We start from the raw sequence: 17,327 nt of genomic DNA, 5'->3' as shown, positions 1-17,327 counted from the left end.
TCTGGAGAAGCAAAGCAGTTAGGGAGGGGGGTTGCCCGTGGCACCAAACTGGAACTTGCTTCTAACCCTCATCATCTTTTTGGTCCCCTACCTCTACCCAACAGTGATAGGGCAGGGGCTGTCTTGGGTCTCCCCCCTCTGCCCGACAGGGTAGGACATCCATCACTTTTTGGGGGTGTCGAGGACGGTTTAGATTGTTTAGAATGCCAGCCCAGGGGTGTGCACTCAATATGGGACAAACCACTCTGGGGACTTTATCTCCTTTTAGAGTACGAAGAATTTCTGATTGACCAGGCCCGGCTCAATTGGTTGATCCCCTAGTGTTGACCAACCAAGTAGCTTTTGCTTAATGTGAATCCCAGTTTTTAAAGGTTCCACCACCAAGTGCCTTTAATGTAGTTTTTAACAAACCACTGTACCTTTCAATTTTGCCAGAGGTTGGTGCATGATATGGAATAGGATATACCCACTCAATACCATGTTCTTTGGCCCAATTGTCTATAATACTGTTTTTGAAATGAGTACCATTGTCTGATTCAATTCTTTCTGGCGTACCGTGTCACCAAAGGACTTGCTTCTCAAGGCCCAAGATAGTATTTCGGGCTGTAGCATGAGGTACGGCATATGTTTCCAACCATCCAGTGGTTGCTTCCACCATTGTAAGTACATAGTGCTTACCTTGACGTGTTTGTGGAACGCGGCGATTAGGAACAACGCATACCAGGACGCAGACAGAAATTCATGCAGAGGCAAAGATCTTGTTCAGGAAGGAGTGCAGAGCCTGGCCAGGCAGAGAGCTGACCTAGGCCTAGGCTTAGGCTACCTTCTTTATTCACCATTGACCATAGGATTTACAGGTACAGGTCTGGACTAAGATGCTAAGATGTTTACAAAAAGGTGTTTTTCCACTAATTGTTATTAAGAACACACTAAATTCATGTGATATTTGTCTCACTTGTTTTTCCACTCATTCACAGACCAGGCCCAAGGACATTCACACATCCCATGCACTTGGGGGCGGTTATCTGGCCCGAGATACCATTCTCACGAGTTTGGGCTATAACTTTTTACAGTTACGAGAAATGTACTTCAAAGTAATCTGTCCAAGGCCCTTTACATATTATTATGTTAGTATTATGTCTTCGACCATCCGGATGGTCATGTTAGTATTGATCTTTCTTTATCATCCAGATGGCTGGAACTGCACATCTTGCTTTCCCACATTTTACTTCCCAACAGTGGAAGTGTAATATAATCAATCTGCCAAGCTTCTCCATACTTATACTTTAACCATCACCCCCCATACCATACAGGCTTTAACCGTTTCACTTGTTTGATTTCAGTGCAAGTACAGTCCAATAAACTCTGTTATCCCTTTCCTCCACCTGGTTGGAGGCAGGGCACCTCTAATTCCTGTTTTGCACAGTCTCTGGGTGTGAATTAGAGGTTCCTTCAAGAGCATCAGAATCTCTTCTGCCCCTTTTGTAAACTGGAGCAGCCACCTTCTTAGGAGTTTTTCCTTTTATCTCACGTACTCGTTCTTGAAGTTCTGAGGTAGGTCTTCCGTGCCACTTATTCGTGTTTTCTCCCTGCTCATGTAGGAAGAACCACAGTGAACCTCTTTTTGTGGGCTGTCTCTGCCCTCTCTCTCGAGATTGGAAACGTCTTTTCCTAATAGCTGAAACATAGGTTTGTGCAGGTCGTGAATGGTACGTGTCTTCTCTGAGTTCTTTGATTTCTTGCAACAACTTTTCAAACCGGTCATCAGATTTTTCACACAGTTTCTCCACAGCAGAGACACAAGCCCACAGAGAACCAGCAAGGCTGTCCTCAAAGTTCCGGAGCTGGTCAATCACTTCAGTAATATCTTGTACACCTCTAGCTGACCAGACCATTCCTGCCAATGACTTAGCATATGCAGGTGGTGCACTTTGTACAAATCTGCGCCACAGAGGTCGTGTACAATTGATTCTGTCTGGGTCTGTCCCCTCTTGGTTGTCTGGTCCAAAATAGATGATCTCTCGCACTGCTAATTCTCTCAGGAACTGGATACCTCTCTCCATAGTATTCCATTTCCCTAACTTGGATATACAATCTTCCTTGTAGGGAAATCTTACTTTCATAGCTGCCAAGAGTCGGGTCCAGAGAGTAGTGGCATTAGAGTCTCTTGAAATTGCCCTATCAGTGGTGGAATCTTTTGACAGAGATCCCAGTGCCTGATTTCACCACCTTCTAATTCAATTGTTTCTGCCCCATTGTCCCAGCATCGCAGCAGCCAGGTTAAAATATTCTCACCTTCACGACGACTAAAGTCTTTTCGCAGATCTCTCAGCTCACCTGGAGAAAAGGACCGAGTGGTGGTCACTTCATCTCCTCCCTGTCCTGATGGTGCCCCTTGGGTTGATGTTGGCCCTGTGCCATCACCTGCTGCACGAGTAGTCTTTCTAGTGACTTTCTTAAAACCGGCAACTGATGCTGATATGGGTTCACCATCATTCGATTCATTTCCAGAGTCTGAATGTCTGTCACAGTGATTGCTGTGGTTACAGCAGCAACAGTGAGCAGTGTGTGAAGAAGGGGGGGCTGCCTTGTTAGCCTTTGAGGCTGGAGAGGTAATGTTATCTGCAGCAACCTTGGCAGAGGAGCTCTGTGTAGAAGCTGTAGCTTCAGCCTGTGAAGCTGCGATTGGGGGGGCAGTGGCTGCAGCAGCAGCTTTCACTGTTTTGCCTTTACTCGAGTGGCTCGGAGTGCTTTTTGCTAAAGCTTCCGAAGACGCATCGCAAATCCCAGGACTAAAAAGAGATGCAAACCTCCTATTGAACCTCATTTCTTTTAACAGAAGCACAAACTGACACACATTCAGCAAACCAGATAGCACCATCACAGTTCTATCAAAGCTCCAAGGATATTCAAAGTTGTGTAAAACATTTGCAAACTGTCTCAGTGAAAAGACAAAAGTATGGTTAGTCACCCTTTCTAAAGATTCGCTTGACCAGTTAGCAAACACATAGCCGTACTGCTGTTTAATCTCTCCCAGAGGCTTTTCAAGGTACAGCAGAAGCGAGTAGAAATTCATTAGCGACTGCAGTGTAATGAAATAAACCAGTGCCAAAACACACAATATCATCATGACCGCTGTCCAGTTTCTTGTTGTTATATAATGAATACTTCGATTCAGAAAGAAACACCAACACAGATAAGGAATCAGTGAGCACAATGTAGAAAATAACTGATACAACTTATGCCATAACATCTTTAAATCAATGTAATTCGCTTTGCCTTAATACCACTAAATAATATCCGAAGCAAACAGACGCGCGAGTATCACAACTCTATGAGTTGGCATCGTGCCAAGAAAATTGAAAGGTACATCAGAGCAGTAGAAAAGCTAAAAATCTCCAAATTTACCCTTTTCTCTTGCCCCACGTTGGGCGCCAATTATCTGTCAAGGGTTAAGATTGTGGGGTGACAACAAAAACCCTGGCAGGTGTATTGTTAACCTCCTCTCCTCCCCACGTCCCCCTTTTGCCCCTCCCTCTCCTCCCTTCCCACTCAGGACAGGCGATCGGGAGGGAAAGAAGGACAGAGAGAAGAGAGTTGGAAAAGTTAAAGATGTTTTACTAATGCTACTAATAAGAATAGAGAAAATAATACAAAATATACAAAACCAATCTTGTAAGTCTCAGCAACTGCAGAGCCAGCACCCAAAGTCCTGGATTAGACTCTGTAGCCAACCGGAGCTGGATTCAGTCTGTCACTAGGTCTCAGTTCGCAGGGACGACCAGCAAGGTCCTCTCCTAATGTCAGCCATGAGGAAAAAGGGAAAAGGGGGAAAAAGGGATGAGATCCTCGTGATCTCCCACTTTTATATGAAGTATTCACGTGAATGGAATGTTATACACCATTGGTCAGTCTCTCGGTCATCAGTTTTCTCGTTGCCCCTCTCGCGAGATGTCCATCCGTGCTTATCAATAAGTTTGCATTCCATTGCTAGGTTTAACCAAAACATGTGTTGGGTTCTCCAGGAAAATGCAGCTAACATGAAGGCTTTAGCTGACAGGTAAATTCACTAAAAGAGAAACTTGTTTTTAACAAAACCAGGACATTCCACCCCTTATAATATGACATTCACTGAATACTTAAACCTTATTAATACAATCTATCAATACAATCTAATTAATCACTACTACTATATATATATATATACACATATGTACATATATACACAGGAGTAATTAATCAGAGTGTTGCTTTATCCATGCGAGCCACGGAACCTGACACACCAATATGATGTTCACAGAGTTCGCTTTATTGTCGGACCGGGCTAGCTTTATAGCAAAGCTGCCCTGTCCACGCGCCTTACAACAACGTGATTGGTTGTAACTCGTGTTATACAATAACATGATAGGCTGCATGTACTGTCCACGCGCTCTGCACGCATGTGTCCGGCGATTGCTCACTCATTGTTACCTTCTAATGGTGCTCCTTTAGTCTCTTTTGTCTCTGGCTTCACCTCTCAGCCAGGCTGGCGACAACCCCATCCCCCTGGGGCGGGGGGGGCTCTGCCACTACATCTCCCCCTCTTTTATTTTATATTAACAATACGCCGTATCATGCTTTAAATACAGTGTGAAATACAGGGTAAGAACATTAAGGCTAATACAATTACAATTAACAAGAACAAACCTGTTTTCAATATTCCTTTTAACCAAACAAGGCATTCACCCCAAAAAACCCAATATCTTCTGTTATTTTCTTGTTCTGCAAATCTTCTATCTTTTTAACTTTTAAGTTCAAACAACACATACAATCAAACTCTTCATAACTGTGAACATGTCCAATAACAAAACATTAATTGCTGCTCTGTTTTACAAAGTGGTATTCTCAACATTGGCTACATTCGTTGCTTAAAGCGATAACATGTCTGAGGTTAAGGGTTGTCATCACTGCAATCGGTTTCTTCTCTGTTAGCTAGCCAAGGTCTCACCCACTTTGCTGGGATCCATGAATTTTTGTGGTTACCTGTAGAAACACAAGCATATCCCCTTCCCCAGGTTATTAGTGACATAGGACCTTCCCATTGTTGTGTTGTCGGATTAAACACACTAACCTTAGGCACATTTTCGGAAAAATCTTTGACATTTTTGATATGGTGCATAACAATTGGTTCCATTTCAGTTTCACTTTTAGGATTAAGCCAGTTCAGCACATACAATGCCTTCATCAATACCTCTTCTGGGCTCACACCAATTCCCCCTTGTTTTTTCAAAACAGACAAAAGATTTTTTAATGCACGGTGTGCACGCTCAATAATTGCTTGGCCAGTAGAATTATAAGGGATTCCAAACAGGTGCTGTACCTTCCACTGGGTGAGGAAGGCTGCAAGTCTGTCAGAGTGGTATGCAGGACCATTATCTGTTTTGATTTGTGTAGGGACACCCATGACAGCAAAAGCTTGTAGTAAATGACGTTTTACTGCCTTTGCATTTGCTGAGGTCAAGGCTGTAGCCCACAGCAGTCCTGAACAGGTATCTATGGAGACATGAATGTACTTTTGTCTGCCAAATGGTGCAAATTCAGTAATATCAGTTTGCCATAACTGACCTGGCTGCAAGCCCCGAGGATTTACTCCCTTTTGTTGGAGAGGGACTATGCGGGCACAATCAGGACAAGCTGCAATAATGGCTCGAGCTTGTTCCTTTGTAATTGTAAACTGCTTTCGGAGTGCTGCTGAGGATTGATGAAAGAATTCGTGAGCTTGTCTGGCTTGTTCAAAAGGGGATATATCTGCTACTGCCACAAGTTTGTCTATGGTGCTGTTTCCTTCTACTAGACCACCTGGTATGTTAGTATGGCTTTTTATATGCATGATAAATACTGGTGCTGTCCTATAATCTAATACGTTCCACAAATCTAACAATGCTTCAAACAACAAGGAATTGGAAACTCGCTGCAAAAGTGCTCTATGTATTCTTTGTACAATTCCCACAACATAAAGAGAATCTGTTACCAGATTAACTGGAGAGTTATGCCATTTTTGCAATGCTGCTAAGCATATTGAGGGCAGTTTCTTTTAAGATGTCCTGTCTGTCCGCAAGTAAAACATGCTAGGCCACAAGAAGGGCTTCGGCCTTTCATTGCAGGCTTAAGTGCTGCAGCCAAGGCTGCAGCGTGGGCTTGAGCATGTATTTTTGCTTTTTCTACCTCCTGTTGCATAATCGGTACCTGTGTGCGAGCTTCCACCATCTCTGCTAAAGAAGCAGTTTTTCCCAAACCGGCTAATATCTGTTGGCATTGGGTGTTTGCATTCATCATAGCCAAATCTTTCCCCACAGCAGCTTTTGCCTCTGGAGTCAAGTTAGGAGAGGCATCTATCACTTCTTTTAAACGATCCACAAATGTCATATATGGTTCCCCAGGATCCCACTCTATTGTAGAATAGGGTGGCACAGGGTTACCTCTATTTGGCAATTCTTTCACTGCCGCCAAGGCAAGCCCTTGCGTTTGCTGCAAAATCCTTGGATGAAGTGCTGCCTGAGTAGCACCATCCGCATATTGCCCACGACCCAGTAACTGGTCCATGCTAGCTAACCGCAACGGATCATCAGCTGGTAAACGAACATTTTCTAATACTGCCAATTCCACTTTCCCCTGCCACTTGTCCAAGAACAGCAAATACCCCGTTGGAGGAAGCAATAACTCCATCAACGCCCTAATATCTGTTTGAGTTAGTACTTGCTCCTTGAAAAATGAATTGATTAGCTGCATCACATGCTTATTATCCGTACCATATTGCATAACTGCACTTTGCAATTGCTTAACCGTTTTCCAATCAAAAGGCGACCACTGCCTTTGTCCTCTATTATCTATGTGCACTGGCACTGCTGTAATACTACCAGGTAACATGATCCCTTCAATAGTTGCATCTCTGATTACTCCTTGCCAACGTTGCCCTGCATTATAAGAATGATCTCGAGGAATATCTCTACCCTGATGCACAGGGGCAGCACCCAAATTATCATTATTATCACTGCTATACAATTCCCTTGTGTTTCCCTGTGGATCAGTAAGTCGGCGCATATTTGCAAACCGATCTGCTAACCCAGTCTCCAGCCCTTTTCCATATCGCGCTCTCAAATATTCATCTGCTTCTCTTACAGACCACATCCCATCTTCAACACATTGTCTAGCCCATTTTTGTATTCGCTCCCTTTTGATACGGAGCTCCTCCGGAGTGAGGTCTAATTCCACCCCCTCCCTTTCCTGTTTTCCCCGTTTTTCACATTCCCTGCCAATTGCCTCCAGCCCGTCCTTAATTGCATCTGACGCCTTTTTATATGCTATTAACCGCGAAGTTTTACTGTTACCGCCATCTAGTCGTTTCATAGCTTCTAGAACTTCTTGTATCTGGCTCTCCTGCCGTCTCAGTAAGTCCTTCAGGCTCTGCACGTGGCTCTCCTCCTGGAACTCAGGGCGATTCTGCGGTGCTCCGTCCTGGTGTTCCATCGGGTCCTCCGGCAAAGGCACGTCGGCTGGATTAACTTGTCCTGGCTTGTTGAAACTTGCCGGTTGCTGCCATTCGTTGTCGGAGCCAGGCAATGGCTCAACGGGCGCAGAGGGTATAATTTGCTCTCCGCCCCAGAACTCCAGATCTGATACGGGACATACCAGCGGTGTTGATTCTTCGGAGTTCTCGGAGGGTGGGCAGCTCGCGGCGGGCGGCTCCGAGGGGACGGCACACAGCTCCGGCTCCTCTGAGACTTCCTGCATTAGCTGCCTGACCTCCCGCCAGGGTCCGGCGAGATCGCAAGCCTCGCGGCTCCCCCTTGTAACCGCTTCCCATAGTTCGGTCCCTATGTCCTCCCATGTACTGGGAGAAAAAAATTCGTCCGTCGAACGAACACAGCCCTTACGCTGGGCGAATAGTAAAAGGCGCTCCACCGCGTCTTTTTCCAAAATTCTTCCTGTTCTTGCAGCCAGCTGCAGAATACTTCTCACTATTATTTTTTCTTCCACGGATGCCGTGTTTCCCATGCCACCTGCTTCTTCGTAGGCCTACTTTCCGCTATGATTGAGCGCTGGGCTGGTGTCGCCCCCAGGTGGCGTCCTCGCGTCTTCACTTCCGGCGATCTTGCTTCGATACGAAGTATCACGTCGGGGTCACCAAAGTGTTGCTTTATCCATGCGAGCCACGGAACCTGACACACCAATATGATGTTCACAGAGTTCGCTTTATTGTCGGACCGGGCTAGCTTTATAGCAAAGCTGCCCTGTCCACGCGCCTTACAACAACGTGATTGGTTGTAACTCGTGTTATACAATAACATGATAGGCTGCATGTACTGTCCACGCGCTCTGCACGCATGTGTCCGGCGATTGCTCACTCATTGTTACCTTCTAATGGTGCTCCTTTAGTCTCTTTTGTCTCTGGCTTCACCTCTCAGCCAGGCTGGCGACAACCCCATCCCCCTGGGGCGGGGGGGGCTCTGCCACTACATCAGTGGACCATCCTTTGAAAAATTCATTAAGTTCATTTTGTCACAACAGTCTCCCAGGGCAGGAAAAATGGTACAAGTGCATCTCATGACCACTGTTTGTGGGTTAAGGACACCAACTTCGAAGAAGGTGTCGGGCGCCACTTGAAGAAGCTAGCTCTAGTTTCATCACCATTGTCTTGATCTGAAAGACACTTATTAAACATTGTTAGTGCGGCAATTCACATCATACAGTTCAACATTGCATATTTTCACCTAAAATGATATCCCCTTGAGGTACACACTGAACTTCTCCATCCTTAAGCATCACCCACCAGGTGCTGCCAGGTCCCTGGGCAAAAACAATCCCACGAATAGGTTTGCCTTTGCCTGAGGCAGGAGTAACCCAGACTGCCTTTCCTAAGATATTTTTCATGTGTACTACAGGGACTTTATCTCCTTCTACAGTACGTAGAATTTCTGATTGGGCAGGCCCGGCTCGATTGGTTGATCCCCTAGTGTTGACCAACCAAGTGGCTTTTGCTTAATGTGAATCCCAGTTTTTAAAGGTTCCACCACCAAGTGCCTTTAGTGCAGTTTTTAACAAACCATTGTACCTTTCAATTTTCCCAGAGGCTGGTGCATGATATGGAATATGATATACCCACTCAATACCATGTTCTTTGGCCCAATTGTCTATAATACTGTTTTTGAAATGAGTACCATTGTCTGATTCAATTCTTTCTGGCGTACCGTGCCGCCAAAGGACTTGCTTCTCAAGGCCCAAGATAGTATTTTGGGCTGTAGCATGAGGTACGGCATATGTTTCCAACCATCCAGTGGTTGCTTCCACCATTGTAAGTACATAACGCTTACCTTGACGTGTTTGTGGAAGTGTAATATAATCAATCTGCCAAGCTTCTCCATACTTATACTTTAACCATCGCCCCCCATACCATACAGGTTTTAACCGTTTTGCTTGTTTGATTTCGGCGCAAGTTTCACATTCATGAATAACCTGTGAAATAGTGTCCATAGTTAAATCCACCCCTCGATCACGAGCCCATTTGTATGTTGCATTTCTACCTTGATACCCTGAAGCATCATGGGCCCACCGAGCTAGGAAAAGTTCATCTTTATGTTGCCAGTCCAAGTCCACCTCAGATACTTTAATCTTAGCAGCTTGATCTGCTTGGTGGTTGTTTAGATGTTCCGCAGTGGCTCGACTTTTAGGCACATGAGCATCTACATGACGAACTTTCACAGGCAGGCTCTCTAGCTGAGCAGCAATGTCTTGCCACAGTGTGGCAGCCCAAATGGGTTTACCTCTGCGCTGCCAGTTGCTTTTCTTCCATTGCTGTAGCCACCCCCATAAGGCATTTGCTGCCATCCATGAGTCAGTATAGAGATAAAGTATTGGCCACTTCTCTCATTCAGCAATGTCCAAAGCCAGCTGGATGGCTTTCACTTCTGCAAACTGACTGGATTCACCTTGTCCTTCAGTGGCTTCTGTAACTTGTCGTGTGGGATTCCACACAGCAACTTTCCACCTTCGATGTTTTCCTACAAGACGACAGGATCCATCTGTGAACAGTGCATACTGCTTATCAGTCTCTGAAAGCGTATTATATGGTGGTGCTTCTTCAGCACGTTTTACTTCCTCCTCATCTGGAGACATCCCAAAGTCTTTGCTTTCTGGCCATTCTGTAATCACTTCTAATATCCCTGGACGGTTCAGACTTCCAATTCGAGCTCGTTGTGTGATCAGTGCAATCCATTTACTCCATGTAACTTCGGTTGCATGATGTGGAGAGGGAACCGTCCCCTTGAACATCCAGCTCAGCACCGGCAGTCGAGGTGCCAGGAGGAGCTGTGCTTCAGTGCCGATCACTTCTGAAGCAGCTCGAACTCCTTCATATGCGGCTAGTATCTCCTTTTCAGTTGGAGTATAGTTGGCCTCAGATCCTTTGTATCCTCGACTCCAAAAACCTAAGGGTCAACCTCGGGTTTCTCCTGGTGCTTTCTGCCAGAGGCTCCAGGTAAGTCCAGTATCTCCGGCTGCGGTGTAGAGCACATTTTTAACATCTAGTCCAGTTCGGACTGGTCCAAGGACCACCGCATGAGTTATCTCACGCTTAATTTGTTCAAAGGCTTGTTGTTGTTCAGGGCCCCACTCAAATTGGTTCTTTTTACGAGTCACTCGATAGAGAGGGCTCACAATGTGGCTGTAGTCAGGAATATGCATTCTCCAAAAACCTACAACGCCCAAGAAAGTCTGTGTCTCCTTTTTATGAGTAGGTGGAGACATTGCTGCAATTTTGTTGATCACATCCATTGGGATCTGACGACGGCCATCTTGCCATTTTATTCCTAAAAACTGGATCTCTTGTGCAGGTCCCTTGACCTTGCTTCGTTTTATGGCAAAACCAGCATCCAAAAGAATATGAATTATTCTCTCACCTTTCTCGAAGACTTCTTTCGCTGTGTCGCCCCATACGATGATGTCATCAATATATTGCAAGTGTTCTGGAGCTTCACCTTGCTCCAGCGTGGTCTGGATCAGTCCATGGCAGATGGTAGGACTGTGTTTCCACCCCTGGGGCAAGCGATTCCATGTATACTGGATGCCCCTCCAGGTGAAAGCAAACTGCGCCCTGCACTCTGCTGCTACAGGAATAGAGAAAAATGCATTAGCAATGTCAATTGTAGCATACCACTTGGCTGCCTTTGACACCAGTTCAAATTGCAGTTCTAGTATGTCAGGCACAGCAGCACTCAGTGGTGGTGTAACTTCATTCAGGCCACGATAGTCTTCAGTTAGTCTCCACTCATCACTAGACTTTCGCACTGGCCAGATTGGGCTGTTAAAAGGTGAGCGAGTCTTACTGATCACACCCTGGCTTTCCAATTGACGGATCAGCTTCTGGATAGGAATCAAAGAGTCTCGATCGGTGCGGTATTGCCAGCGATGCACCGTCGTGGTAGCAATTGGCACCTGCTGATCGTCAACCATCAGCAGTCCTACAACAGAAGGGTCATCTGAAAGACCAGGCAAATCAGACAGCTGTTCAATTTTCTCAGTGTCCACAGCTGCTATACCAAATGCCCACCTATACCCTTTTGGGTCCTTAAAATACCCTCTCCTGAGGTAGTCTATGCCAAGGATGCACGGAGCATCTGGACCAGTCACAATGGGATGCTTTTGCCAGTTTTTTCCAGTTAGGCTCATTTCAGCCTCTACAACAGTCAGCTCCTGGGATCCCCCAGTCACTCCAACAATATTGATGGATTGCGTTCCTTTATAATTAGAAGGAATTATTGTGCACTGAGCACCAGTGTCCACTAAAGCTTTGTACTCCTGGGGTTGTGTTGTACCAGGCCATAGTATTTGTACAGTCCAATAAACTCTGTTATCCCTTTCCTCCATCTGGTTGGAGGCAGGGCACCTCTAATTCCTGTTTTGCACAGTCTCTGGGTGTGAATTAGAGGTTCCTTCAAGAGTATCAGAATCTCTTCTGCCCCTTTTGTAAACTGGAGCAGCCACCTTCCTAGGAGTTTTTCCTTTTATCTCACGTACTCGTTCTTGAAGTTCTGAGGTAGGCCTTCCATGCCACTTATTCATGTTTTCTCCCTGCTCATGTAGGAAGAACCACAGTGAACCTCTTTTTGTGGGCTGTCTCTGCCCTCTCTCTCGAGATTGGAAACCCCTTCTCCTAACAGCTGAAACATAGGTTTGTGCAGATCGTGAACGGTACGATTCTTCTCTGAGCTCTTTGATTTCTTGCAACAGCTTTTCAAACCGGTCATCAGATTTTTCACACAGTTTCTCCACAGAAGAGACACAAGCCCGTAGAGAACCAGCAAGGCTGTCCTCCAAGTACCGGAGCTGCTCAATCACTTCATTAATTTCTTGTACACCTCTAGCTGACCAGACCATTCCTGCCAATGACTTAGCATATGCAGGTGGTGCACTTTGTACAAATCTGCGCCACATAGATTTTGTACAATTGATTCTCTCTGGGTCTGTCCCCTCTTGGCTGTTTGGTCCTAGATAGATGATCTCTCACACAGCTAATTCTCTCAGGAACTGGATACCTCTCTCCATAGTATTCCATTTCCCTAACGTGGATATACAATCTTCCTTGTAGGGAAATCTGACTTTCATAGCTGCCAGGAGTCGGGTCCAGAGAGCAGCGGCATTAGACTCTCTTGAAATTGCCCTATCAATGGTGGAATCTTTTGACAGAGATCCCAGCTGCCTGGCTTCACCACCTTCTAATTCAATTGTTTCTGCCCCATTGTCCCAGCATCGCAGCAGCCAGGTTAAAATATTCTCGCCTTCACGACGACTAAAGTCTTTTCGCAGATCTCTCAGCTCACCTGGAGAAAAGGACCGAGTGGTGGTCACTTCATCTCCACCCTGTCCTGATGATGCCCCTTGGGTTGATGTTGGCCCTGTGCCATCACCTGCTGCATGGGTAGTCTTTCTAGTGACTTTCTTACAACCGGCAACTGATGCTGATATGGGTTCACCATCATTTGATTCATTTTCAGAGTCTGAATGACTGTCACAGTGATTGCTGTGGTTACAGCAGCAACAGTGAGCAGTGTGTGAAGACGGGGGGGCTGCCTTGTTAGCCTTTGAGGCTAGAGAAGTAACGTTATCTGCAGCGACCTTGGCAGAGGAGCTCTGCGTAGGAGCTGTAGCTTCAGCCTGTGAAGCCGCAGTTGGGGGGGCAGTGGCTGCAGCAGCAGCAGCTTTGGCTGTTTTGCCTTTTCTCGAGCGGCTAGGAGTGCTTTTTGCTAAAGCTTCCGAAGACGCACCGCAAATCTCAAGACTAAGAAGAGACGCAAACCTCCTATTGAACCTCATTTCTCTTAACAGTAACACAAACTGACACACATTCAGCAAACCAGATAACACCATCACAGTTCTATCAAAGCTCCAAGGATATTCAAAGTTCTCTAAAACATTTGCAAACTGTCCTAGTGAAAACACAAAAGTATTGTTAGTCAGCCTTTCTAAAGATTCGCTTGACCAATTAGCAAATATAGAGCCATTCTGCTCTTTAATCTCTCCTGGAGGTTTTTCAAGGTAAAGCAGAAGCGAGTAGAAATTCATTAGCGGCTGCAGTATAATGAAATAAACCAATGCCAAACCACACAGAATCATCATGACCGCTGTCCAGTTTCTTGTTGTTGTATAATGAATACTTCGATTCAGAAAGAAACACCAACACAGATATGGGATCAGCGAGCACAATGTAGAAAATAACTGATACAACTTTTGCCATAACATTTTTAAATCAATGTAATTCACTTTGCCTTAATATCACTAAAAAATATCCAAAGCAAGCAGACGCACGAGTATCACAACTCTATGAGTTGGCACCGTGCCAAGAAAATTGAAAGGTACGTCAGAGCAGTAGAAAAGTCAAAAATCTTCAAATTTACCCCTTTCTCTTGCCCCACGTTGGGCGCCAATTATCTGTCGAGGGTTAAGATTGCGGGGTGACAATCAAACCCTGGCAGATGTATTGTTAACCTCTTCTCCCCCCCACTTCCCCCTTTTGTCCCTCCCTCTCCCCCCTTCCCACTCAGGACAGGCGATCGGGAGGGAAAGAAGGACAGAGAGAAGAGAGTTGGAAAAGTTAAAGATGTTTTACTAATGCTACTAATAAGAATAGAGAAAATAATACAAAATATACAAAACCAATCTTGTAAGTCTCAGCAACTGCAGAGCCAGCACCCAAAGTCCTGGATTAGACTCTGTAGCCAACCGGAGCTGGATTCAGTCTGTCACTAGGCCTCAGTTCGCAGGGACGACCAGCAAGGTCCTCTCCTAATGTCAGCCATGAGGAAAAAGGGAAAAGGGGGAAAAAGGGGCTGAGATCCTCGTGATCTCCCACTTTTATATGAAGTATTCACGTGAATGGAATGTTATACACCGTTGGTCAGTCTCTCGGTCATCAGTTTTCTCGTTGCCCCTCTCGTGAGATGTCCATCCATGCTTATCAATAAGTTTGCATTCCATTGCTAGGTTTAACCAAAACACGTGTTGGGTTCTGCAGGAAAATGCAGCTAACATGAAGGCTTTAGCTGACAGGCAAATTCACTAAAAGAGAAACTTGTTTTTAACAAAACCAGGACAGTTGGTTTGTTGGCTGCACTTTTCTGGCCAGAATAAAGTCTATTTTGGAACTTGTTGTCTGCCTAAAACTGTCTTTGGGGTACTGTCACGGTCCATTCAGTAATGGACTCATGATGGTTCGTTTACCTTGATCTCGAAGCGCAAAATTAGACAACCAAAATGCCAAGGGGTTTTAATTCAATCAAACAGTGTTACTTTATTATTTTGCCCATAAAGTGGCATGCGATAGAGAAAGAGAAAAAGGGAAAGAAAAAGGAAAGGGGGAAAGAGGGTTGGTTACCATCACGGGTCCAAAGGCATCCCTATGGTCCCAGGTCCCAAACAGCATCCTGCCAGTCCTCTGTCGTGATCCGTGATCCTTTGGTGGGGAGACCTCAACAATGTCCAGTCAGGAACCATCTTTTATGCTTCTTCACCCCCCCTCACTCCCATGGGTCGAGGCCAATCTCCGCCTTTGTTTTGCAATCCAGGCTTAACTGCACAGGCTCGAAGAATCTCCGCTTCACCTGCCAGAACCTGTCTGCGCCTTTGTGGTCTCACGTTCAGGGGTCTCTTTCTGGTCCTTTGGGTGACCTCAAGACCCTCGGCGAGCCTCTGCGCATGCTCTTCTTCATTGGTCTTAGTAACAGGGAGGAGGTGGGGGGGCAGGTTTGGCTGAAGCAGCAGGTGGAAATCCATCTTCTGGACAACAGCTATTGTCCCCAGATCGGAGAGACCTGTATAACACAGTTTTTTTCCTCAGGCCTCTCTCCAAGTCGTTGTCCATCTGTTCTTGATGGCAATGTTCAAGCAGATACTGTTCTTTGGACTGACTCCTGCACCACCCCATGGCTGAACATTATTATCAGGAGCTTGTGGCAGTAACACAATCCTCAAAGAGAGGTATAGAGGAAGAAAAGGAAAAGTGGTTTATATCCACGTGATCCGCTTTGTATCAATGGTTTTAGGGATGTCTACATTGGAGGGTACACTAAACAAATTATGTGCATTAAGTACAGATGTTAAATGTGTCAAACGCTTTACCAAATTCCAATTTAAAACATGCAATATGGCGGACAGAACAAAACCTATCAAAACTAATACTAAGAGAACAACTATGGAGTGACACAACTTGTTCAGGATGCCTGTAGCAGTAGGTGACCACCCAAAAAGCGTGTCCCACCACTTATGTTCAACATCTTTTTCTACTCAACACACGGTGAATTTCTTCAGCATTGTGGTGAACGGTTATCAAGGTTTTCTGTCCATTTACTTGAACTTCTTCCAAGATCTTGATCAAGTCGTGGTGTTGCAACAATTGCTTTACCAATGTGAGATTCATCCTGACAGGTGTAGGTAGTAATTTGTAAATCGGTGTATCATTAGATTGTATAAGTTGATGAGATATAACTGGTGCTAAATAAGAAAAATCACATCCAGTAATTTTAACAAAATTACAAACACAAAAATTTGAATGATTTCTAATATTTACCATCACTGTATCTACTAATATAGAGTTACAAGCAGTCCTCAAGCACACACAACCTTTGCCAATATACACTAATACAGTTTCTTGATTGTCAGGACGAATCTCAAAATGACAAAAATTCTGCTCAGTGTTCAGACAAATGTCTTGAGCACTGATTGTATTACTTTCACAGATGAATCCTTGCTGTTCTCGCACAATACAAGATTCTAAATTGACAGTTTGCCATTTTTCCTCTACTTTTTGGACCCATACTCTGTGTTCGAAAGGATAGAGTATAGTTCTGTTGTGGTTCAATCCTAATGCAATGATAGGGTAAATTATGTATATTGAAGCATTGTGTATGGTTAACACAAAGGTCGTGGCTGTGTTTGTGATGGGGTTATAAGTGAAGTTTACTAAAGTAAACTAAAGTAAAGTGGCTTCTCTTATGATTGAGGTGGCTACTGATTGCATCCACAGTTGTGCCTGAGTACAACTGAGAGCCAAAGAAAGGTTATTTTGGACCACACTAAGTGTGTCTTTTATATTTACTTCTGGTAGCCAATTTATTCATTAATATTTCTGAATCAATACCATTTAAGACTTCCAATCCTGTCCCCAACACACCAGTTAGGTCTTTAACTTAATCTTTACTATCCCACTCCCATTCAATTACTACAGTAGGTAAGTGAAAAGATGTAGAAAAGCATTAGCAGCTTATACTATTGGTCATTTTAAAAATTTAGGCCTTCAGATTCGATTAATGAATGATTTGTGTTATTCTCTGTTTCCCTCAGAGTTCTTCTGCAAAAAGGAAAACAAACAGGGCTCGTCTCCTTGAGGCAAGAATAATTAAAATGATACAATTATCCGGGGGTGCAGCTTGTGGTTTTGGAAAAGTTCCAAACCATTCTCACAATTGTTTCACAGTGTTTTCACCTGTAGCCCTGCCAAAAGCTTCAGTTTGGACCAATTCTGGGGTTATTCCCCCCCACCAGCACAAAATGTTTACCTCCTGTTTGCTTAAAGGGGCTAAAATAATCCACCTGCCAGATATCCCACAAACCTTTACCCTCCCTTAAATGTAGAGGGTTGTCTTCTAAAGGGTGCCTTTCAAGCTGTCTTCGACATTGTTTGCTGACCAGGGCTTCATGATACAAGCCTTTAGCTCCAGTGTGTTTGCATTTTACATGTAACCATTCTAACAAGCGTTCCCAGTCTTCTGAAATTTGGTCCTTTTGTACGGGGGCCAGTC

Source organism: Patagioenas fasciata, chromosome W, assembly GCF_037038585.1.
Source record: "Patagioenas fasciata isolate bPatFas1 chromosome W, bPatFas1.hap1, whole genome shotgun sequence".
In the NCBI taxonomy this organism is placed as follows: domain Eukaryota; kingdom Metazoa; phylum Chordata; class Aves; order Columbiformes; family Columbidae; genus Patagioenas; species Patagioenas fasciata.
The sequence above is the reverse complement of the archived record's forward strand: the minus strand, read 5'-3'. Positions refer to the sequence as shown.